The following is a 27198-nucleotide window of genomic DNA, read 5'->3' as shown; positions in this document are numbered from 1 at the left end:
GATTTATTTGTTTTACACGAGTGTAATTATTATTATATTATTTTATATCATAATTTTAAAATATATTGGTATCTAAATTTCATATTTTCAGCAAGAAAAAAAATGATATTATAGATATTATATTCAGAGTAAGTACCTTTATAGTTTAATACGTATAACTTAACTTACTGCTGATGATGAAATCGTTTTAATTAGTATTTTACTCTAAGAGGTGTAAAGAAACCACATAAAAAAAAAAATTAAGCGAATGTTTTGTTGATTGATCACATTGTTAAAATAACACCAGGAATGCCAGAAAAATATTTATATGAAGTACATATATTTTTCTGCGTCCAATCAATAATTTTATCTATTCGCTTTATAGTTACCCTCGATGTGCAGTAATGCATTTTATCAAAAATTAAGACGTACCTCGTGGTGTGTTTATCGAAGATGGGCCAGAGACTAGCTGGGTCAAATTTCAAATCAAAAATTAACAGGGGACAAATAATTTCGTAATAAGTATATAAAAAATATAATAATTATAAACAACCTTTATTATTTAAACGAATATTTCTTAAATTTAATATAAATATAAATACGTTCGTTAAACATTACACAATGTGACACATACCTATCTACTTATAGATATACACATTTTAATACAAATATTACCTATACTAAAATTGACTCTTGAAGTTTTAGTTTTATTTTACATTATTAAGTTTTTTTTTATATAACTTCACTAGTTTCCCCGATATTTTCAATAATATTTTAGCCTTGTTTAACTAACACAAATAAAACAAAACACGGCATTACGTTACATCACAGCATTATTTTTGCTACCTACAATAAGTGCGAACATAAGCGCTCTGTGTGTTCCATCGGTGTTATAAGTTATTACGACTTACGTGTATAAAAATAATTATTACATCTTATAAATAAATCCCTATACAGGATATTCGCTCATATACGTATATCTGTATGTATATATCATATATCGTATAAATCGTTTGAACGAACTATAAAATAACCTACCAAGAATACACTTTATCACTTCATAATACTATTACATTATCGATTATTTTGATACTCAAAATCACATGAACAAAATTTAAGTCATATACTTATCTGCGCATTATGTGTATTATATTTTTATGTTATTTTATATGCTATATTAATGATTCGTAAAATATTATCAGACCATTTAATCTATTATGGTTCACAATATAGATTAATGCCCAGACGTCTTAATTTTTTTAAACTTTGTCTTGGTTTTCCAAAAATCATTATTAGGATAACGAGATTCGAGATTTTGTCTCAAAATAAAAAAAAAAGTAATTTATATTGCATAATAATATTTAATAACAATATTACATCGCATTTCTATGGTACCCCTCGTTTTTTTTCGTAACTATTTTTCAACAATAAGATACTGACAAAATTGTTTAAAATAATAATAAAAAAAAGACAATTAGGTACATACTTTATTATTATTAAAAGATGTAAAAGATTAGTTGGATTAAATCGTTATTTAATCGTTACAAAGTTTGTTGTTGTTTTTTTATTATTACTTAGCTGTACTAATGTAAAAAAAAAAAAACTGAAAGTGTTAATGGTAGATAGTATAGATACCCATCGATTTCCTCAATATCCCGGTACAAGTACATAATATCCAAATTGAAATAAATGTATTGTATTGTATACATTTTTAAACAGTATAAGTGCTTTTTCAAATTTAAAGTTAACAAAATACTCGATTATTGAGATTATAATATACATCATTATTTACCCTTACGATGTGTAAATTGTAATTCGTTCAAACAGTTTCCTTATGATTCCCATTAACTTTAGATAATTTATGATGTACCTAAGAATTACCCATCGCTACTCATAGAACAAGTTATATTGTAATAATAATTATTACCATGTGTGAAAATAAAAATATGTCTTGCAATCAAAGAATTGTGTTAGTGTAACGCTAAAAAAATACGTGAAAAAAGTATATAAAATAAAATAAAAATGAAAATTACGAGAAATATGACAACGTTCATAGCACGGTAAATCACTATAATCTACATAATATACACCATAAGAAATCAAATATAACGGCTGAGTTATTTTAATTTTGTCTGCGACAGACAGTGGAGGAATATGTACGTGCAGGATGGTTATCTGTATATCAATGGGTTTTAAAGTTTGTTATGTGGACCTATGTCCCCTCCGCTCACTCCATATGCATTTTTTAACCGAGTACATGAAAATATAAGAATATTAAATTCCGTTTTAAAACTATTGTTTTTTTAGTCAAACATAAAACTCAGCAATTTCCCTACCTATCATATTATATCCATTTAAGTTAAAAGTTGAAAAATGTTAGTTGAGTTAGAGACCCGTGAAATGCAAAATATTTTCTAAGGTGCCGAGGCCATAAAAGTTTGTGAACTGCTGGTCTATAAAAAAATCAAAAGCAGTACGTTTGAACGAAGTGCGTACACGCGTATAGTTTATCTACCACAGCTGAAGTCACATCGAGAACGCAAACAATAATACTGAAGTCGCGTCAACAGAAGTAAACATAGTAAATTATAATATTTTACAATTCACTCCTGCGTGGCAACGTGATAATTTTGATTCCAATGACTAAAATGCCGCCTGGTGTCAAAAACGCTTAATCCTATAGAAGATTTAATTTATATATTCCAATATATTAAGACATTTATTATAAGCTTGTTTATAATTTTGTTTTATTTTCAAAACATAATACAAATTAAATTAATATAGGTAGTACTTTTAATACATTAATATTTTTTGAATAATTTCAGCATTTTTTAAAATTAATTTGTTATAATTATAATAAATAGAATTAATTTATTTCTTAGTTATTTGATTTATTTATAATGCATTAAGGTACAATAACTTTTAATTAACATACGAATAATACTGGGCTTTTATTATGAAAGTTACATTATTCTTTGATCATGACTCATGAGTCATTTTATATCTCATTAAGTTATAACATATATATAAATATATTATAAAAAGTCCGAAAATGATTATTTTGTTTTTAATAAAAATAAAAATTTTGAACTTGTAATTGTTTTTAAAAATGTAAAAATGTATATCGCACGACCGACGTGTTTAGGAAATATTATACATTGAACCCTAATAAAAAAACTTTGATTTGACAAAAAAAAATAGAAAGTATTAATTATTCTAGACTTATAATAATAGGTAAAATGATAATATCGATCCTTATTTACTTTAAATTGAATTGTATAATATAGTGATAATCAGAAAAACAGGATGTATAATTTTCGGCTTATCTGCCATCGTCGTTCCGAATCGAATATAACTTCCGTCCGAGACCGATAAAAATAAAAACTAAAAGCAATACGACAATACGATGACGATAATAAAATAATAATAATAATAGCATAATATTGCCATAACAAAATAACAAATAACAAAATAACAAATACGCCAGCTACGACTTATAAATTATAGCCTCACGCGAGTACAAATATTTTTCTCGGACCTTCTCGAAACACTATCGCCGCACCATGATCCTAATGTAGTTATCGCGTTTTAAAATACACACACACATTCTGTAGGTACTGCGTGTAAAATAATGACATGTCGCAAATACATGTATAGGTATTCGAACACGTACTTATAAGGATATATTATAATGTACCAGGTACTTACTTACCATTTAGTATTACCATTAGTGTGTTTTCAGGATATTATATACTTTTAATGTTATACACTATTAATTATTATTGTGACCTATACATTATGAGCGATTTTCCTGTATTTCAAAAGAAACAATTATACGCAACCGATGACCCGTCGGTATAATATAGTATACTGTATACCTATTTATTTTTTACCTATGTAAAAAACAGCCTAGCCTCGGAAAAATAAAATAAAATATAGTGCTGATATAGTGATATATTATTCTTATGGGGATCCGTGGAATCGGCGACGATCGAAACATATGCGCTTAGGCTACTACGAAAGAGTCGAGTTCGTGTGATGTATGAATACACGAATAATAGTGATAAGCTCCCAAACTCAAGTTAAGTTAGACTAAGCATGCGACTCACGCGTGTACTCGGCATGTTAGGATACCTACCCGTCTTACCCTGATAAACTGACGGTTGGTGTACCGTTTACTCACAGATCACGTAACACAAACCGCGGTGTTGAAGAAAAAAAAATTCACCACTCAAAAGTTTAGGTTTCGTATAATCGTCATACTGTTTTGGCAAGGTGGTTTAGGTATCGAAGTCGACGAGAACGTATTTCAAATATACATGACGGTAAATGCTGAATTCCAAAAAAAAAGTAATTATAATTTTATTTTTTATGATGTTTAATTGGATGTTTATTAAATGTAATACCTATATAAGGCTATCTATATTTGAGAAAAATTTGTTGTTCTATTAAACGTCAATATTGTGTGAATAAATTTAGAAATTGTTGACAAAATCTTCATCGTTTTGAGATTTTTCTTAACATTTGGCAAATAAATATTTCATAAAAATCCATAAAGATGGAAAGTCACTTTGAATGTTGTCAGATAGATCCATGTTTGTATAAAGTAATTTATTACATTTTAAAAGCCACCGAGGAACATCGAATATTTTATTAGTCTTTTTTTTGCAATACAAACTACATAGCTACGATATGTTTTACAATCCAATATTTAAATTAATATTGTATACGAAAATCATAACACGTGTTATGATATGATTTAAATTAATTTTTTTTTTTTTTAGATAAAATAAAAGTAACTATGTGTGTACTGTACTACAGTTTAATATTATACAAAATATAAATAATTTAAAACAACATAATAAAACTAATTAATTTGTTAATAACAGTACTTATAATAATCATTATGCTATTATATTTAACTTTAAGCATTAATTAAATATAATGACCAAATATAACTATGAATATAAAATGTATCAATTCTAACCTTGTTGTGGCTCGATTTTCAAAGAAAAAAATTATAAATTAATGGAAATAATACTAGACATTTAAAAAAAAAAAATACTTAGAAATAATAATATAAGTAATAAAAAAATTAATGTTTTTTATTTATATATATATGTAAGTCAAAAAAAAAAATTGCAATGATTAAAATTTAAAAAACAAACGATAATCTTTAATCGACGCAGCCAAGAAAATTCAGTAAGAATACATCTCAAAGCTTAAACAAAACAATGTTTCCATTTTTAACTAATTAAATTTACAATAAAACTATGGCTGAAAATAAAATAGAATTTATTGCTTATAAGGTGTTTTAATAAGCCACCTGCACATGTGATAAGCTTGTATTATTTTTTTGAATTCCAAAAATGTATTTATTTTACAACTTATAACTTATAAATTATATTATATCACTGAATTTCAAAGTACTAAGATTTCTAATTTCTATTTATTCATAAATATTTTCTAGATGTTTTAAACCATTTCGAGTACGTTTATGTTAAGTGTAGGATTATCTATAAAACTGTTAGTAATTTATGTTGAGTTGTATTTTTCAAATAATTTTCTCTTAACTATGGAACATTTTATAATAATTTCGAAGAGAATTAATCGTAATTTCTCGAAACTTTATACTGTAATACCAAGTATCCATTGTCTTATAGTTAAAAATTTATATTTTAAATTATCATTAAGAATTGTGTACCATTATGCGACGATTTTCTTTTTTCAATTAATATTGTATGTTATTTAAACCTCAAACAAACGTTACTATTGTATACGTTTTAGGAAGTTTAAAGTACTTTAAACCATTGATTATACATTCGCGATTGTACAGTATTTATCTACTTTTACTTTTACCATCATTTTTAATAATTTTTTACCTGTCACATTTAAATTAGTTGTTATTCCCTTTTCACCGATTTTATGTACTCACTTTTTTATAATATACCTACACATTTAATCACTACAAAGGATAATATTTTATATTATACAAAGAAAATGATGTACTTTCAAAATGTATGAATTAGAAAACATTTCAATTTTTTAACAGGTTATCTTTGATTATTATTATTCATTAATATATTTTATTTTTACAGGTATAAATCGGTCATATTTAACCTAAAACAAAACACGATAAATTATCGGTGGTCAGGCATGAAAACTTAACTATAACTAAACAGATTAATTTAAAAATTAATTTTGGATTTTTCACATCATTAAATTACGTGTAATCAATGGTTTGATGTAATAATCAATAATAATCATAATAAAATAATATACAATTTAACTAATACGATATATGCTTCCACTGAATACCAACCCTACTGTTAAATCGTTATATTACTATTATATTGGATAACAGGATGCATTCTAAAAGTTTTATATGAACATCTAGATTATTATTGTTGTTCGTTTGATCACATAAATACCAATGAATAAAATTAAAGTGTTAATAAATTATTGGCTTATAATTTATATTCAATAACTTAAAGCATGTAAAAATTCATAAATATAGTAGCTATCTTAAATAAAAAAATATACGTTATCACAATTTTAATTTTAATTTCTTAACAAAAAAAAAGTACCAAAAATTTTGTAGCCAATATATTATGTACATCAATAATTGTTTTAACGTGCATACAACAATTTTTGTTGTTATTAAAATAAGTAAAAAAATAGCAGAAAAAATATTAATCTAAAAATGAAAATATATGTTTTTTTTAATGTTAGTAAAAATACATTTTATCATTGTTTGCCTCGAAATAATATTTTAACATCTATCTTTTTAAAATATTGTATTAATTTAATATGTTTAAAATAAATTAGTCATTCATTATTTTTTAAACGAGACCCGGTAGAATTTTGTAGTTTTGTTGACATTTTTTTATCATACAAATAAATTACTGATTAAATTATTTTAAAAGTCAGTGTTTTGTACCATCATTTTATTGTATTAAAAAAAATATTGCACCACATGTTATATTTTATTATCGATTTCAATTAATTATTTAAAAAGTTTTAAGCACCTAACTTTTAAAGTAATAAAGGTAAATAATTTTAGTAATATTTGATATTAATTTAATATTAATTAAATTATAATTTTATATATATGTTAATTTTAAATTTGTGTTAAAAACCTATATTATAGGTAATAATTTATCAACTAAAGGATGTTATTTTAAATTTAAATAATTTATAATGAAAAGTATCTCGATGTCAATATTAACATATTTTTTTTACTCAAATACTAAAATAGTTCAACAAAATTAACTAAATATAAATAGTTAATATTAGTTTTTCAAACAAATCTCGTTAAATTTTTTTTTAAATACTATTAGTAAACGCTCGTGAAAATTTAATAATAAAATAACAAACATGAAAGATACCTACAAAAAAATACAACGTATAAATTATATTGCATACAGATTGTAAAGCTTAGTGTTTACTTCAACTGTCAATTAAATAGTTTTAAATATATTTATGTTTACAATGAATGTATAACGTTTTAATAATAACTATATTGTGTTAACATACTAGTATTTTAAAATACATAAAATATAAAGAACAATCGATTTAATTTTGGAGTAATTCAAATTCTCATTTCATGAAATTAGTAAAATTTAAATTTCGTTTTTCTACTTGGCAAATATGTAGGTTGTATGTCCACAAAATTTCCTTTTTGTATTATAAACAACATACGACAAGCTTTGCGTATCCTTATAAAAACGTTAGATGCAAGAAACAATATATAAGTTACGATGTACGTGTAATCAAATATTCATTCAGATATTATCTTTTGATAGATTTATTGAAACAAAATAAATCGAATCATTAACGCCAATCGCCTATAATATCTATAAGTGTATTATGCACGGTCAATCGCTGCTGATGACGATTTTCAGATTTTAACCAACAGTGGCAAAATAAAAAAGGGTTTGCAAAGCGCATGCTCACTTGCGCCATTCTGTCCTTTAATCATGCATTTATTCAAACTATGTTGTATAGGATTTTTAAGCGCGCATATAAAGGACACATTTTTAAATATACATCATCCACCACAGGATACTTTTTATAAATCACATATAAAAAAAAAAAAAATCAAAGTATTTTAAAATATGATCTTGAAGCATTCTCGACAATTTTAAAAACCATAATCTGAATAAATAACCTGAAGATAAAATTCATCCTCTGTGAATGGCCTTATATAGTGTACTGTGATTAGATGTCGAGTGAAACTACGTTCTATATCGATGATTTAAAACTGCCAGACACGAGACGATGACGACTCCTCTTTACCCCCGAATAAAACGAAATAGACAGGATAACATGTTCTATTTTATATGCCTATAAAATATACAATATATATGTACATTACGATGTCAGTGCGCAGCGAAGCTCGATACCTGTTTTCGAAAACAGAATTCGTTCGACTCGAAACTGAGGTACATCATTGACACCTGTTGGTAATGGGTTGCGAGACACGTATAAAATATTATAAGCGGTATACGTCGACGACAAAGTTTAAAAATAAAAAAAGTCCCTTTTTAATAGAAAAAAAATTATATTACCAACGACACCGTCATTGGCGTTTCTCTATAAATAATATGTGAATAGGTACTTACGTTTCACGCCCTAAAGACCGATAATGTTATAATATAGTCGTGACGGTAAATTCGCTGTATATAGGTGTATAATATAATATCACTATATGTTATCGAGAACGCATAATAACTATCACGGTATATGTAGGTACTACGGCCGTCGGCGGTGATCGAACACTATTATCGCGGGTCTAATAATATTGTCTCTCTGTGACGTGAAAACTGTGGACCGAAAATAATGAAAATTGAAAAGAGCAGCGACTCACGACGAAAAAGGACTCGGGTAAACCATCGAAAAAAAAAACGAGACGCGACTGCGACGACTTGATTTAATATTGATATTGTATTTTATAGAGACCGATGAAATAACAATACCAATATATTGCAATGCGGATTGCGATTCGTCGGGTTAAACACACAAGTGGGCAAAATATTAAACAAAATTTAATAAAATAAATATTATGCACACTCTCGATGACGGCGGCTACGACGACGACGACGACGATGACGACGACGAACAGAACACACGCGCGCGCGGCGCACACGGCAACGAGACGATACACACCGGCGAGAGCGATACGCTAACACTGACTTCCGGCCCGGAACAGAGCCGGTCCCTTCCCGACAAAACCGGAAAGCTCGTGTTGACGCGCCGCGCCGCCGCGTACCTCCGTACACAAACACACATTCGCATATATATATTAATATAATATACTTTCAGACGGCGCGCGCACAAAGGTATATTATTATTATTACGTTTTGTCCAACAGTCCGTCAACTGTAAACACATTTCTATACATATATAATGTGGGTTTGTTCGTGGGTGGATACGCTTTACGGTAAAAACGACATTCCCACCCACACACACACTCACGATCAAATTATTACATATATAAAATTATACACGGAAGATTTTCTAGAGAGAATGTTACCCCCAACCCTTCCCGGAAAAAATAAAGTACGTTTCAAATGCAATAGAAATGCGTAGACGATGAGAAAATCGGAAAATTCCTGCACATTTTAAACGTTTTAATAGGCGTATATAAGTAATGATAATAAAGTTATATTATTTAGTGAACAAGAAAATTGTACATAGTGTTGATGGTTCTTTCGCGAATTCGATAATATATATCACATTTCACAAAAAAAAAGGATTTCTTTTTCGATTTTATTTCAAGAACAAACGCTAGGTACCGATTATATTAATTATATTATAGAAAAAATTGAAATTTAAAAATTACACGTGATTCGTAGAAAGATAATATTCGACCTGTTTAGTGTATGACTTTGAAACATTTCATAGAGCGTCTTCACAATATTATTGTTGTTCTTCACATGACATGTGCGTTATGCCATATTATGCCATTATTTGCGTCATTGTCTGCTGTGTGCTCTTAAACGTTTTATTTCAAAAGTTGTTTTCGTATTAAATACCAACGCACAACAACAATTATTATTGTGATGAATAACAACATAATATGATTTAACTGTACTGAGATATCATGTGTTAACGTTTTATGTTCGTTCTTATAATTTTTTGATGACACATAGTGACGATGTGAGTACCGTAATGTCGTTAGTAGTAAAAACTATTGAAAAACTTTAGAACATAATTTACTGTAAAATACAATTACTTTTAAACGAATTTTCAGTGAGGAACAGAAATTTGTGTTCATTTATTTTTTAGGATCACAATACCAGAAACCTCTCTTGGATAATATATCACAACGAAATATATCACATGTTTTTTGAAACGACGCGTTTTGTTGGTTCGCGCAATCGTAGGCGAAATTGTAATAAGCAGGCGACTTGGTTAAAAAATATATTATGGACTCCTAAAATAGTAAAAATATTCATTTTAGTCTCCCTTACCCCACCACCACTGTTTTAAAAAAAAGTATCTAGTAACACTATTATGCTTTGTGTGCACGCGATCTCCATTCGTTATTAGGTACCCTAAATCACAACGTCTCATTAGTTTTTTTTTTTTTTTTTAAGTTAAAAAGAGAATGAATATTAGTTTTACAATGTGACGTGTAAACCTAACTATTTAATACCTATTAACTCTTTAATACTGTGTGTATTGCTTTAGACGATTGGTTTAAGAAACGTATTTCTAATTATTTTTTCAATTCATCTTTTACAAAAAAAACAAAAAATAAAATTACTTTTGACAATTTAATGTCCAGTGAATTGTTATAATCCCCTCAAAACGATCTATCAATACTTTTAAGCACAAAGATAGTCAGATCCTTCAGTGGCTCATTTAACTCAAATAATAGAACTTTGATAAACATATTATATAACACAAACAAACACTACAACTATCGTAAAGCGAGTTAATATATGCACATAGTATAGCACCAAATTGCATTTGGTTGAAAAACAGAACAAAACATAAAATTCAGCTATATTAATCCTACCTATGGTGAATAATGATAGTTATATAATAATTTATTTTTACTGAACAAACATGCTCATTTCCAACTTTTAAATAATTACTTTAAGAACAAATTTTTAAATAATTAAAAAAAAATTGTACTAGGTACCTAAATATAGATTAGTTAGTTAGTTTGTGTTCTAACTTCTGTTTTTAAAATGAAAACCCTTCCATGTTTATAATATAAAATATTTAGTGGATAGTATTTTTCAAAATGTTGATATAAATATCTAATTCAGAATTCGAAAAAAAATATAGTTTTTCAATTATTGAAATGTTCTTACTGAACAATGAAAATAATACTCCTTAAAATTGGTTTTACAAAAAAATAATATAAGGTACCTATATGAAGTATTAAATTTATAATTCTTATAACATTTTGTAGTTTGTATAAATTATAAATGTTGGTAGATAGATATTTCTTAATAGCTACAGACATATTATTATCATCATAATCCTCATATCTTCCAAAATGATTATCACAAAAGTATTATAGTTAGTTCAGTGATTAAATAACTCAAAAACTACTCTTACAAATTTTAATTTTGATACGTCAAGATTTTTCAGAAAAAATTACCCTAAAATAGATCATAATTTGAAATGGAGGTTCTTCGTTCATATTTTAAAAATAGAACTTGGAATCTCCATATCCATATGGCATTTATTAAGTAGTAAAAATCCCTAAAGAATTTTAAAATATGATTTTTATGAATATTTAAAAATTTAATTATCAGATTTTGAATAATTATATTATTTGAGAAAAACGTGAAAATCATACTTTAATGACGTACTTATTAACATTAATTGAATATTAATAATTTTTAGTTTGTTGCAGCAATACTTAAATTTTAATAAAGACAACCTATGACAATTCCAAAACATTATGTTGAAAATTAAAAACTTAAAATAAAATAAATCTCAGCAAACACTAACATAATTCACGCACATTACACTGCAGTAAGTACCTATACTATTTTTTTTTCAACTATATAACATTAATAAATATAATATTATTAGTTATAATAATCGAATTATTTATCCCCATCGCCATCGTGTTTTACTAGTGTATTTCGAGACTTTCCTGTTTAAAAAAATAAACCATTTACCATTCAAATAAAAAATGATGATAAAACTAATCGTTTAAACAATAAAGCGGTCGTAATTCAATTCGATTCATAATCGAATTATTTAGCTCAAGTTGAACAAAACGCCAATTTATAGAACGGGTTTTCCAATTCTTAAAAGGCGTCAAAATCATATTTTTGCATTTTCATTTTTATTATAATTCGATTATACACAATATTTTAAACCATGTAGTTCTAACGTTATTTTACAATACGAGTTACTTGGAGATTACTGCAGTTTGTTTTGTATTTAAAAACAAAACTGAATAATGATTAGCACTTAGCAGCATAATAATGATATTGTAAATTTATATTAATGCACATAAAATAATTATTATTAACATAAACGGTTCAGAGAAATGATAATATGTTGACATAATAATACGATTGTATATTAATTATTATGATAGTAATAGCAATTTTACTTGGTATATCTCCTTTAAATTTAAAAAAAAAAATATATAACAATAAATTGTTTCATATTTTTTTTTTTTTTTTTTTTTTTTAAATGTACGAACTCTGTTAGTAAAACTCAATAAGCAAATACTATGGTGAGTGATGACAAAATAATATAATATACGAGTTTTTATATGAATAATACGATGAGGAAAGTTATCCAGTGATAGAACCGAACATGATTGTAAAAAGTTTCATCATTTATATCATAATTATTATACAAACATTTTGATTTTACAATAATGTGTATTTATTTTTGGTGTCTGTCATCAGTCATCACCTTTGGGTCAGTAAAAATATTTTGATTTTTAACTTTTGGGTTAGTCTCTAGTAAAAAATTGATTTATTTGGAACTTTGGTAAGTTTGAAATTAAAAAATTCTTAATAATTTTAAAAATAATCGGGAAAAAACAAAAAAAAAAAAAATAAGGAAAAACGGGAACTTTTATGCAAATTCATTATTCAAAAAAATTAAAATATCTAATATCATGTTAAATGATACCTACAAACTAGACATTGACTTTTTAATTTCAAATTTTAGGTGAAAAACATACATTTTTTTTTATTGTATAATCCTAAACAGAGTATAGTTTACAAATACGGTAAAAATTACAATTATTTTTATTATATTTTCGGTCTATAACAGATTTATTACAGAAAAACTTAAATGTATTCTGTTAATTGTAAATATAAACAGGGTAACGATTCATTGTTTTCTTAAACAAGTATTAATAACGTTTTACGGTTAGTTAAATAAACTATAAGCTTTTTCTTTTTTTATTTGCATTTTGTTTTTTAATTAGTCTTAATTGGTTTTTCAGAAGGATTCAGTAAAAACTTAAACAATCATTAATCGTTTGAAACATCCATATACATATAATATATATATACGTCATATATCACTGTTTAGTCATTATGGAAACAATACAATTGCGAACATTTTTATCTATTAACATTCATGCTACATTGCAGCGTCAATTTGTTACCGATTACAAAATTGTTTGTAAATTTATAAATTAAAATTATTAATTGATAACTATAAATTATTCACAAATTACATTATTTTACAACGCAAATTGTGTAATATACTATACCTTAAAATATAAAAATATATGTTAATTTTAAAAAAATATATCATTATTAGTTTTCAGTATCAATAAAATACAATTTAAATTTATTTCTCAAGTACCTATTTCTAATTAATTTTAAATATCTTTGGTTTGTTCAAATTCTTTGTAATAATCAATTTAATTATTGAAATAATATGATCATAATATTTGTTTGCTACTATTTTAATAATACTGTTTTCAATTGGCTTCATTTTCGGTTTGTGTCTAGATTTCCTTCTAAGCAGAAATTAATACATGCGTGGAAGATGTGTGTTATAAAATTGGGCATTGTAGGTTCCTTGAAAAACTTCTGTTCTATGGGTAGTTCTTAAAAATAAAATTTTTATTATAAAAAGACATATTAAATTAAAGCAGCTAAATATATTAACAAGTTCCTATTGTATATTAATAAAATAGTAAGTTACTAAATTACCGTGTGCTTTGGATTTAACGATGGTTCTTGGCGTTCTTGTTTCCAAAGAATTTGTGGAAATAATGAATCATGACCAATGTATGTGGTTTACACTTAAGCCGAAAATAATTGTCTATCTTCTAAGTAGTTGGACATACTGCATGTCATAATAGGTATATAAATGCATCATAGACGTCAAAGAAAAGAAGAAAAAATGGCAAACTAAAACAAAATTTAAGTTGTTAACCTACCCAATTCATCTTTGTTGACTTTAAATGCACTTCACTATTTTGATTCTTCATTTATCTGTGAATCGTATAAATATATAATAATAAGTAGTAGTAAAAATAAAAGTTAGCAAATAAAATATAATCAATCGTATTAAAGCATACGAAAAAAATAACTCAAGAAAATCAATAGTAATTATCATACATTTTTGGAGAAAAAATCATCTTGAGTTCTAAGTAGTATTTTCAATAAACGAATTACATTGTACTAAGACAAAAACTATTTCTTTTTCATATAAGATGGTATGGGTAGAAGATACAGACAATAAGTGAGCATAATTGTATTATAAAATCTAAATTTAAAAAAAATATATAAGAAAAAAAGTTGTTACATAATTGCTCTGCATCATTTCACCAAGGTAAATTTTCTTAAGTCGGTTATTGTCATCTCCTCCTCGCATCATAAATAAACCTTTCATACAGTGCAAATATTTTTACATAACAAATTCATTCTTTGAGATAAATGCAATACACATAAGTGCATTATTATATCTAATTATATTTTAACAAAATAAAATCGACGATAAAATTATGAAGAATTCGTTCTTATGTAATATTATTATTTATTGTATATAGGTACTATAATACGTATATACACTACACTTTATACACTATTATACACTATACAGTGTAAATACTGGTTTCGGTATCCATTTCCTTGTCATAGCCTGACAAAGAATACGATATCGTATAACTATCTTCTAACGCTAAGCTTAAAGCATCATTATCCCTTAACGTTATTTATATTTATGTCGGTAGATATTTCTTAAACCGCTGAGGATGTGGAGGAAACTTCACAAGTCGATTGTTGTTATCTCCATACCTTGGCTGCTGCAAGATACTAAAATATTATATATAATATAGCAACTAGAAAGAAACAATAAAATTTTTAGGTATACTGTGTTTTTGTTTATAATTAGAATGTATGTATTTATCGATTTGATTATAGTAGGTTATGACGTGTAGTTATTGGTTACTAGAATATGTAGTTAAAAGTTAAGTACAATGTACACTATACCATATTGTCCATATTATTATTTGAAAAATAATATCGAAATATAATATCACTTATTAGTTAGGTAGGAAATTATTTATATTAGTAGTAAGGAATATATTTCAAAATGTAAGATACATCATACATAACTTAAATAGAGTTTAACATAAAAGACATAATACTGAAAATGAATATTACGCCGTGTTATTTATACTACCCATTAAATTATACTATAAAATGTATAGTATAAATGTATAGGTACTTAGGATATAACATTTGAATGGGTATATAAATCAGTGACGTAGGTATATATTATTTATGAAGGGGGTTTGACATTCAACCATTTGTACTAGATTGTAATTGCTGACTGCTGTACATACTAAACGCATTTTTGTAAAATTAGTATCACTAAATCTTTACTCGGATGAGTATTATTATTAAAATATTCACGAATATATATATTTTTTTTTTAATTAAAAACGATTTTTATTTTTACCTAATTATTACCTACCTATTATATTAATTGAGATTTTGGTAATGGCAGGGGGTTTGAACCTTCCGAAATCCCCTTTACCTACGCCACTGAGGTAAGTAATAATGCAATAAACACAATTCAAGGTATGTTACACTACAGATTTTATGGTCTACATATTGCTTCATTTATTTAAATAAGCAGTGACTTAAATCATAATCGTTAATTCATGGATACGCGTTAGGTTACATCTTAGACGAACGTTCATAGATTAATAAAGTACTCTGGCGGTTGGCTCTCCCGAACGATCACTCGTCAACCGGAAGTCATGAAGTGGGTGTGACTTAAACGCCACGCGTTAACCACCTTAGGTATCGCGAAAACGATCTATATAAATATTAAATATACATCACGACCGTCATGTGCGTATATGTTTTGGTGAGACGTCCACGTAGAATTTTTAAATTTTTAACAAACTTCTTGATTGTGAATGAACAACACGTAAAATACATATTATATACTTGTACATTTGATTTTAAACAATTTTAATAAAAAATAAATTATGTGTTATTAATATTTTAATTTGTGTTAAAATTTCTTACCATTTTCAGATAAACAAAAATGTAAAGGCTTCAATATCTCGATGGATGAAGACTTTTTAATAATTGAATTTTTAATTTTGTCACAACAATCATTTATTTTTATCGTTGTGGTCCTAAGTATACACACTCACACAAGCTATTATGTGATGGTGCACCATCATGTTGCCAAATCAAAGTCAAATGCTATACGAGTGAAATATTTTCTAACAATATGAGTAAATCATCATTCCAAAAATTAAGATACTTAATGCCATTAAAATTTTTCTCAACAAAATATGCAACAATTAAATTTTTATTTATAATTCCACAACAAACGTTTACACCTCAACAAACTTGCTTAATGGTATAATTCATCTAATGGAGATTTGAATCATTCCATTAATCTAATAATGATTGGTGGTTAATTTGTTCATTTAAGTAGAATTTTTCCGTATCAGTTCAAAAAATCTTTATTGAAAATTGTAAATCTTTGTATAATTTTACCATACAATGTGCAATAAAATTGAGTTATAGTCATTGATAAACCTTTCATAGTCATTTGCTTGAAGTTTATAAATAGGGTTTTGGCAATTCTTTGAACTGAAAAATATGTCATATTATTTCATCTAAAATTAAAAAGCAGAAACCTAATTTTTAATTTGTAGTATTTATTTAATAGAAATACTGAGTACCTGCTACAATTCTGAAGGATATTTGAGGACTCTCGATCAACTTTGCCAAAACTGCAAAATAATTGTTGTCAATGATGACTTTTGAACATCTACATTTTGTTTTTATTAATTTTCATTATTCTTGTAGATTTTTGTACAAAACTATATAACATTATAATAATAAGTTAGTTATTCATAAGTAACTATAGTTCATTGTAAAAAACATAATATTTTAATGTAGTGAACATGGTTTAAGACTACCATATTTTAAAATTGTTGTATGAACTACTATAAAATTTTATTTTAATTGACATACCCAGTACTATGAATAATCTATTCCAAATTTGATTAATATATTGTAACTTAGCTTGGAAATAACCAGCAATAAAAAAGGTTGATTTAGGCATGTTTTTTTTTTATTTTATATTGATATTTACGAAGAAATTTTAATGTTTATGACATCAAAGCCATACATTTTGTGTCTTGAGATATGTACTCTTATTACAACATATGTTTAGTGAATAAGTTAGAATTACAAACTTGGTATAAAGAAATGTACATTCGTATTTTTTACTCATCATAAAACAATTCTGAGACGGCTCAGAGAAATAGGTAATTCAGTTTATTGATTTTATGTTAATTTTTGTTATATCTACTTCTTTAAATATTTCCTCCACGTCCATCCATAAACTTAAAACTGGTAGCAATTTTTTCTTAATCTTTGTTCAGTTTAATTAAAGTATGAAGCAAATTTTTTCAAGAACTAAGCTGTTAATTTTATATGCACGTATGTATATCAATACTAAATGTATGTTCAATATCGTATTTGTACATTTTTTTTGTGAACACTTTATTTTTAACAAAGTTTTATATAATTATTTATATATAAAAACATACTGAGCTCCTCTGCTTATTTTTATTTTCTGAACGAAAACGATACTAAAACCACAATACTACTCAGAAATGAATAGTGCAAATCGACTATCTGAATTTTCAATCACCCAATTTATTTGTTCTTTTTGGAATTATGTATTTAAAAACCTAAAAGATAAAATTTTAATAATTAATAAAAAATAAAACCAACGTATATTTTAAGTTTTTTTAATTTTTTAAAATTCATTATGTTTAAAAACATTTTTTATTGAATCATAACAAATAATTTCATTTTTAAAGAATTGTTAAAATAACATAATATGACGGTTTACATATTATTAAACACGTGCGTACACAAGAACAAAGTTTTTTGTAAGTATAGAACCATGACTACAATTTTCAAATTAGTATATTATTCTCTCTGAGAACATGAAATAACATAGTAAATTAAGTTATGGTTTTAATATTATAATTAACTGTAAAAAATACGTTTTACTTTAAATTCGAAACTGCAAAAGTGATTTAATTCCAAAATAACAATAGTAATATCTATAGGTAGTGATTACAATCTGTAAAACAATAAAATGATGGATAAATTTGTATGCATATTAAATATTAAACGTTGAAAAATACGTATAATCTATTATATTTAAACTTTTTTTTTAAATGTTAATGCTTTTATAGTTATATATATATATAATATATGTGAATAAATATAATACTATGTTTATAAAGATTATAAAAAATTGAAAAATCGCAGGTAATTATTTGTTTCAATTTCAATATATTTTATAATAATATACACTATATGGTCATTAGTCACCATAGACTATAGAGACTAAACCATTATTTTGAAATATAATAATATTAATAAATTTTACTGTCGAACGTATTTAAATTGAGTAATTCAGCCAAATATAATCGTATAATGGTGAATGAAAATGAAAAACTATGGTTAAAACTTATAAAGGTTGGTAGATACTGTACACAGTGTGCAGTGGTGTGCTATGGTCAATAGTGTTAGCGATTACACTAAAAAATAAATTACTCCATCATTCATTCATTCATTGTACCATATGCATTGACAGCACGAATGAAATTCGAAAAAAATAATGATTAAGTGCCTATTGGTATTAAATGAGTAGTATTTAACTATTATACCCGTTCCTCGACAAGTTAGTTGATTTCTCCATGTAGCTTATAGTTGACCGACGACATTTTTTTTGTTTCATATTTCTACGTCCACAATACATAATGAAACATCTCTAATGCCCAATATGATGTGTTGACTGACCACATCAGATCCAAGTAGTGACGTCTGGTCTACTGGTAAGACTTAAAATGGTCGTCTGTTTCAAAATGTCACGTACCAACGCAAGAGTTATTGACGTTCGGTAGGTGCGTGTGTCACTATAATACAATAATAAATAAAATACAAGGATGCGGCATGCTGATCGGTAGCTATAATATAGTCTCCATTATTAAGGCAAGACGTTATTGTTTCAATTTTTTTTTTTTTATCCTGTTTTTTGCAATAACAAATTGTAGATTTTGAATCAAAAAAGAAACGTTTGTGAGCAATGTGGGCCTACTGGTTACATTATTTACGATGTTAAATGCCTATTTTTTTACATTAAAAGAATATTTTATTTTATTTGAAATAATTTGTGTAGTAGGTATAGGTACTGTCACAACAATTTTCAGTGGTCTTACCTACCTGTATACATAAATGAATTATCATGTTTCATAATTATTTAGTCTTTGAGTGAAGTTAAAATAATATTTTGGGTATTTTTCAAATCATCTAATGTTCAACAATTTAAAATAATATAATATTGCATTTCATTACAACACCAAACAAACAAAGTGTGTTTCACATTTTAATTTTCTAATTGAAAAATTTACAACAGATAATGTACAAAATCACTTAACAAATAACTATTTTCGAATTTTCGAATTTCACACACATATTATTAAGAAAACGTGATCACATCTGTTACCAAAATTTTAACAATTTTTGGATAGTTTTAAATCCACCCACCACTCTCTTTAATAATATTGTTGTATGATTATGAATCTATTGAGTCTTTACTTTATTTTGATAATTATATATTATAATTATTAGGGAAATACTTTCTTATTTTAAGCTTTAAATAGTATTTACTATAATATCTCAGTAATGGGAATATAATTAAAATTTACTCTCGTACCATTTTTTTTTCTGTTAGTTAACAGTGCTACAATATGACGTGTTATGGTAATAAATTTAAGTCAATAAAATTAAGTGACGCATATCAAAAATGTTTCATGATTGAATATTATAATTATTATTTATTGACCCAATAATTTAACTACTGATAAGTGGAAAAGTTTAAAAAAATATTTTAAACTACCTACCTCGCACAGTAAAAACTAAATTATAGTAAAGTGACTTTTTATTTTTAAATAGATTATTATCAGGTGTGGTCTTTGGACCACTTTTAATTGATTTACTTTTTGTTTGAAAAATATAAATTATTTTAACACAAAAGTGTGCTCAAAAATGTAATAATTTACTATAAAATGTATTCAAAATAAGTACATTTACGTTTATTTTTTATAATTATGATCATATATTAAATTCTTTATAAAATATAGGTATTTGATAAGTTTTGAATACAGACGCTTTATAGTATGATTGTGCTATAGAAACAAAACTAAAAAATTATCAGTTTTCAAATGTCTATAAATGTTTTTAATTCATTTTCAATATTTTTCAAATTGTATTGTGTAAATGAAAATCCTTAAATAATTATTCGCTGAAAATAATAAGTCCGTCATATCTTTTTGAATTATAAGTTACAACAATAGCACAAAATCAAGTGTTAAAGATTAAAACAATTGTTTAGCTTTAAAACAGACAGAACAAAAAAAAATCAATTTTTTTAGGTACTGTAATACCAATACATTTCACGCTCCGTTCAAAATCATAAACAATAATATTATGAAAAAATGTGTGTATAAAAAAATCAATCATCTGACATTTAGATATTTGTACTTTTGATTAATTTTAAACTTGTTTAATATTATATTAATTTTAGTTTGTATGCTGTTTGTAAAATAATAATGATAATTATTTCAAGTTTATTGAAAGATATAATTATTAATAATACATTCACATATAGTTTTTAGTCTCACTTATGATATTTTCATAAAAGAAAAATCATATGTCATAGTAAAATAATAAAAGTAAATCGTATATAAAACTTAAAATGTCAATAGACAAAAACAAAGAATTCCTTAAAAAATATTTCAGAATTTGACCGTAATATAGCGTTTACACTTTAAATGTTATTTGTTATATACATTTTCACAAATGTCAGATGAGTCATTTCTATATATGTATATGACTGACTATAAAAAAAAAAAGTTGAGTGGTGTTTACATTAAAAATGGAAAACAAGAATCTGTAGTCGGGCTGTAAACGTTGTCCGATATAGGCAATGTATATATTATATAAATATAATAGTATAAACTATAAGTACACAAATGTGTTTGAATAGTGCGTCAAAAGAATGAAAACCTATTATGGCAAGCTTAAAGGGGAAAAAATGAATGAAGTTTTTTTGCATTTTGTTTTGGAGTAGAAAAAAAACATGTACCACATCCGTGGACATTTCCCGGTGGTGTTTTTAAATCAAATGGATATTTTATTTTTTCAACGTCTGTGTTTTAATTTTTTCATTATTATCATAATTTAAGTTATTTTATGACAAATAATAATATTGCAATATGTCGTTTGATGAATCCTAGGATTAAAATTGTACGAGCGTTGATTGATATAAAATAATTCTCAATGTCACCTTCAAATAAATCGAAAATAATATTATACTAATAGCTTTAACAATATTTAACATAATGTATTACAGACATATGCAATAGGGCATAAGATAGTAACGATTGTAACTCGTAGAATTATTTTTATACTCACATGCAGGTTGTATATTCATCCTAAAAAAACAGTGACGGACGGCGATGGGAATAAAATTAATATCGTCCTTCCGGCAGATGATATGGATGTTTGCGAAGATGCCGTCGTGGAAAGTCCAGCATCAATAATGAATTTTTTTAAAACTACAACTTTTTTCTTTACATTTTTTTTCTTCCAAAAGTATATAACAAAGCTTATTATAATGTGTAATAACTTTTGTTTGACAACGTACTAACGACGTCGTTTTATCTTCCACCATCAACATACAGTAAAGTTATAAAAAAGTAATCAACTATACCACTATCTAGATTTAATAACCTGTATAGATAGTACAAACTAGCAAGTATTAATATATATTTTTCAATGATTTTCATGCGAAAAAATAATGCTTATCAAAATCAAAACGCAATAACAACGTCATCGCTAATTAATAATTATATTGTAGTCGAGTGTTGTAGCTCATATTTTATTACGACAACAATAATAAATTACTTCAAATACTAATTAATAACAATTTATTTCAGTGTGTAAATGATGAATCAAATATAAATTCTTTGTGGATCAAAAGTACAATAAGTTACAGCAAATAATAAATAATATTAATTTAGATACAATTATAATATATACAATATTTGGGCACTATTTTAATGTGTGATCTACGCCATCTACTAATCATTATTCATTATTAATTTACCGTCACTAAAATATGCGATCTGTAAAAATTTGAAATATGTTTAATAATATATAACAATTAAACATTTTTTTTAAATATAGTTTTACTTAAATAAGTCCTTAAAATAATTATCATCTTAGGTATTGACCATTGGGTTCCACAATGGATGGTCTCACTCCTCATATCATTCATGAAAATCGCATGCAAATAATTGAATATATTATTATGCCATCATATTTGCTTATTATATTTTACTAGCATAAAATTACAAATTTTATATTTCTAAAAAAAAAAAAATTCTGTAAAGATTTTTTTTAATGTTCATATTATTGCTTATGAAGTTTCTTTTAATTAAAAATGAACACACGAATAGTTTCATCGTGCAATAAAAAATAAAAATAATACAATTTTATAAAAAATAGTAGCTATTAATAAACTTACAAGGATATTATAATTTTATCCAGCTAAAATAATTTAATATTTTGATTTTTTTTTTTTTTTATAGCAATTAAATATTTCAAATATTTATAGCACTTATATAAAATTCAAAATCTCAACTGATAACAAAGTATTGTCAATCAATTATAATACTCGATTTGTCCATGATAATATTTAATACAATTTAAGAAATAAATTAACTTACCTATACTAATTTTAAATATTCAAATTGTGTTGTATTATATTACGAGTATATAAATCCTGACCGATAATTTTTTATATTATATTATGATGTACACATTTATATAAATATATATAGTATAAATATTACTAGAAACGTCCCAAAAGATCATTCAAATAGGTAATATTTGTTTAACGAAAGTTAACATGGCGTTTTAATAGATAATTAAAATATTATTTTTTTGTTCTACACATAACATTAATCACTCTCATTCGTACTCAAATAGGAATTTACTTAGAATTTGTATTTGTGAACTCATCCTCGAATTTTCAATACTGTGTACTTTATGTATTACATTGTAGCCGCACTATAGCCGCATCCGCTTAGGATGGTTTGATTTTAAATTAAAACGTCCGATTCGAACACATATAGTACAGCAAACAATTATCTCAAACTTTTCAACAGACGTTTTAGCAAAACATTTCTCAAAGAAAATAACGCGAAATCCGTTATCTTCCACACAAAGTGTAATCAACTTATGTAATAACTTTCTTATTATTATAGTAGGTATATATACATATTACATCAACAATGCAATAAACGTTATCTCTCTTTTCCACGCTGATATTTGGTTTTATTCACAACATTTGTCATTACTTAAAACAATTGTTTAAAGTCAAATGAGCGATTGTTAATCACATAATATCATACTTATATAGTAATAAAACATGTTATTCATAGTAACTCTCTGCGTTATCTTTTAGAATGTACTATTTTTAATGTGTTTTTCTGTCTGTCTTTAGGGACTATAAAAATACTTTGATTTTTAATATTAGAGATGGTTTCTGGTAAAAAAAAATTTAACTAATCGATACTTTGTGGGGGGAGGGGGGTGCATTTTAAACTAAACCAGTTAATAAACAAATTGATTTTTTTATTTTGTTTAAATTTAAAAAAGAATAATTTTAGAAACCTGGAGAGTTTTTGAGCTTTTTATAGACCTTTGTTTATTTTTATAATTATTGACTATATCCTGATAGATAATGATTCGCGTCAAGCCTAGAGGAAGATTAAATTTGTAAAATAGACACCACCGCCTCAAAACCACAAACCTATTCCAAAATACGTCAGTTGATGACATATTATTAACATTGCAACCTATACATATTATGTTGTGTGGACGTGTGGTTGTGACATTTTTTACTCACACATAGTAAACTGTAATTTACTAAACTGTCGAAGAAGATATCAATTATACTATACTCATAGACCTCTGATTAAAGATTCTCAGACTATGGATCACGGCCATATCATTGATTTTCAAAAAAGAGCATTAGTATATTTTGGATCCCTAAATTCAAAAAGTTTTAAACACTATAGGTAATGAACAGTTTGGAAATCTGTAGTTGAAATCAAATATAACAGATTGTGTTATAAGATCTAATTCTAATAAGTTATAACACTCCTCAAAGATACGGGAGCTCATTATCATGACGGCCTTTTAATTGGAGTAATTTCTACAAGAAACGCAACAGTATTCGAAGTCCTATATTTCGCTTTTTAGCTTTCACGGTGAAATATTTTATTAAAGTAATATAATACAAAACACCTATAGACAGGATAAAATCTTTTTAAAGTTTTTTAAATCATTTTGATCAATAGATAAGATTTAGTAAAGAAGATAGTTTTATTTTAAGTTTAATTAAAAACTGATACATAGTAATTTTATTAAATAATTTAAATGATTATTTCAAAAATTATAGCATTTTATATTTTTGAATACTTATATATATACAATTTCAGATGCCTAAAATAAAATGTCTTTTACATAGATACAAAATATTTACATAATATTGTTTGTATATAGTTAAACATATTATTCAATAAAGGTTTGCAAGGTACACAGTTCTGCATATATATTAGTGAACTAATTGCCAATTGGTAATTCTTAAAAAATAGCTAAATTCTAATGTGGCATATTATTTTCTCAGGTTGATTTTAAAATATTAAGATTAAAACAAAAAAAATCTTCTCTTAATTTAGAGTAAAAACATTCAAAAAATAAATTATAATTTTTTTCAAGCTTAAGTTAACTTTTAAATCACACTTCAAAAATAATTTCATTACTTTTTCTGTTATAAGAATTGCTTGGATATCAACTGACAATTGCAGTTAATGAAAAATTTGTTCAAACCAAATTTAAGAAAAAAATTAATAGTAAAAATACTTATGAGATTTTAGATTTAAATTAAATTAAAGATGAATGAAAAAAGTTAAAGTTACTATGGTATCAAATTTTTCTAAAATATGGTCTTCAGTTTCTCAAAGTAAGATTTGTCAAGTTTTTTAATAAGTTTTGATTGATTAAATTGTATAATAAAGATTTTAAAAACTGATTTGAATATGATAACAACTACTCTAATTGAATTTTTATTTTTAGATGAGTATGCAAGTTGATTGAGTTAATGAGATTTTTCGCGTGAAATTGTATTTTTGAATTTTTCACTTTTATTTTAAGTTCAGCCAATGTTTCGTGAGAACTATAGGGAATTTTTTTGTTAGTTATCCATTTCTGTACATCTGGATATTTTGAATTACATTTGAGATAAATAATCCCAAATTTTAAATTATACCAGATAATTTTCAGACAAGTTTAAATTATAAGATGCGTTATTGATTACAATAACAGAAGGCTCTCCTATATTATGATCTAGATATTTTAGAAGCCACCGTTTGTATACTTCTACATTATTTTATTCGATTATAATTGTCAATGGCACTGTAAATAATTAATTTTGAGTTTTTCATAAGACCCCGGTCGATTCATCCTGTGAGACAAACAATTACTCCACCTCCCTCAATAGTTGGATGATTCCGGCAAACTCAAGTCTCGCCGATATAGATGAAGGAGCGATTATTTTTATTTGTACACAGTTTGTAAATATTTCTGAGAAATTAACATCGTTGAGCAACAATGTCTTTATTTTCTAATTAAAATTTTCAATCGTCGTTACATTTCTTAAACGAAAAGCTTAAAATTCTGAGAATTCGATGCACTGATTGAGCTCTTTCGATGTAATTGATTTTTTTCTCAGAGTTTTGAGGATTAAAGAAACAAAACAGTATAGTCACCATTTTTATACATAGCATGTATAATGTTTTTACTCACGTCAGTATCAGAATCGTCCAACTCGGATTGGATTTTCGTACGTTTATACGATTTACGCGGAGTTTTAATAGACGAAATTGAAAAAGTGTTCGTGAATTGAAAACTGATTTTGAAGCCTTGCTAAAAAATGCAGAAAACGGTGCTAATCTAAACTCCTTAAGCTTAGGCAGTCACACCTTTGGCACGTTTAAAATAATCGTGTTTTTCTTAGATAAATTTAAAAAAACTGTATACATGTCATGTATAATTTTTTACTCTGAGTACTAGTATCCTGAATCCTATTATGCATTTTGAAGTTTCAAAATTTTAACAGACGGATCTAATAACGACGGTAAATAAAATGCAGGAATGTACACTGATAACACGAGAATATGCTCGCAAGCACCCGTTTACCGCTTACCGGCTACTAAAAGCATGTTTTATGGTATTTATTTGTATACATTTCGCTTATATACAATAACCGTCTCCCTCCTCCAATAATTCGGAAGTGCGGCAGTTGTGACGATGTACAACGAGGGAGCTGAGGGGGGTCAAAAAAAAAGGTCCTAAAGTTTTGTTATAATGTTTACACGTTATAACGCGCGTATAGAATACGTCGCAGGTTAAGAACCATTTGTTATGGGTAAGGTATAATGGTCGGCGGTGGCAGCTAGTAAACAATTTACGTTTTCCTCTACTATTCAACTACGCGGTATGGTGCGAAGAAGCGTAGCAACACGACCGTGTACATACAACTACATAGTTAGTATGTACTTGTATATACTGT

General features: G+C 26.0%; 1 protein-coding gene and 1 long non-coding RNA gene across 2 annotated transcripts in view; both read right to left on the bottom strand.

Annotated features, from left to right (window-relative positions):
• Positions 1-9131, bottom strand: part of LOC114131724 (cAMP-specific 3',5'-cyclic phosphodiesterase) — a 657881-nt gene extending 648750 nt beyond the window's left edge. Inside the window, exon 1 of the mRNA XM_050200512.1 lies at positions 8604-9131. The gene's annotated coding sequence lies outside the window, so the exon portion shown is untranslated. The remainder of the gene's footprint in view (positions 1-8603) is intronic.
• A 4665-nt stretch (positions 9132-13796) lies between these two features.
• LOC114127458 (uncharacterized) lies at positions 13797-22250 on the bottom strand. The gene is made up of 6 exons (XR_007603416.1): positions 21972-22250; positions 19163-19411; positions 17150-17290; positions 14375-17057; positions 14145-14280; positions 13797-14038 (listed from the first exon to the last, which is right to left on the bottom strand). It is a non-coding gene; the product is annotated as an uncharacterized LOC114127458 (long non-coding RNA).
• Between the last annotated feature and the right edge of the window lie 4948 nt (positions 22251-27198).

Source organism: Aphis gossypii, chromosome 1 (assembly GCF_020184175.1).
Source record: "Aphis gossypii isolate Hap1 chromosome 1, ASM2018417v2, whole genome shotgun sequence".
Taxonomy (NCBI): Eukaryota; Metazoa; Arthropoda; class Insecta; order Hemiptera; family Aphididae; genus Aphis; species Aphis gossypii.
This window is presented reverse-complemented; position numbering and strand designations above follow the sequence as displayed.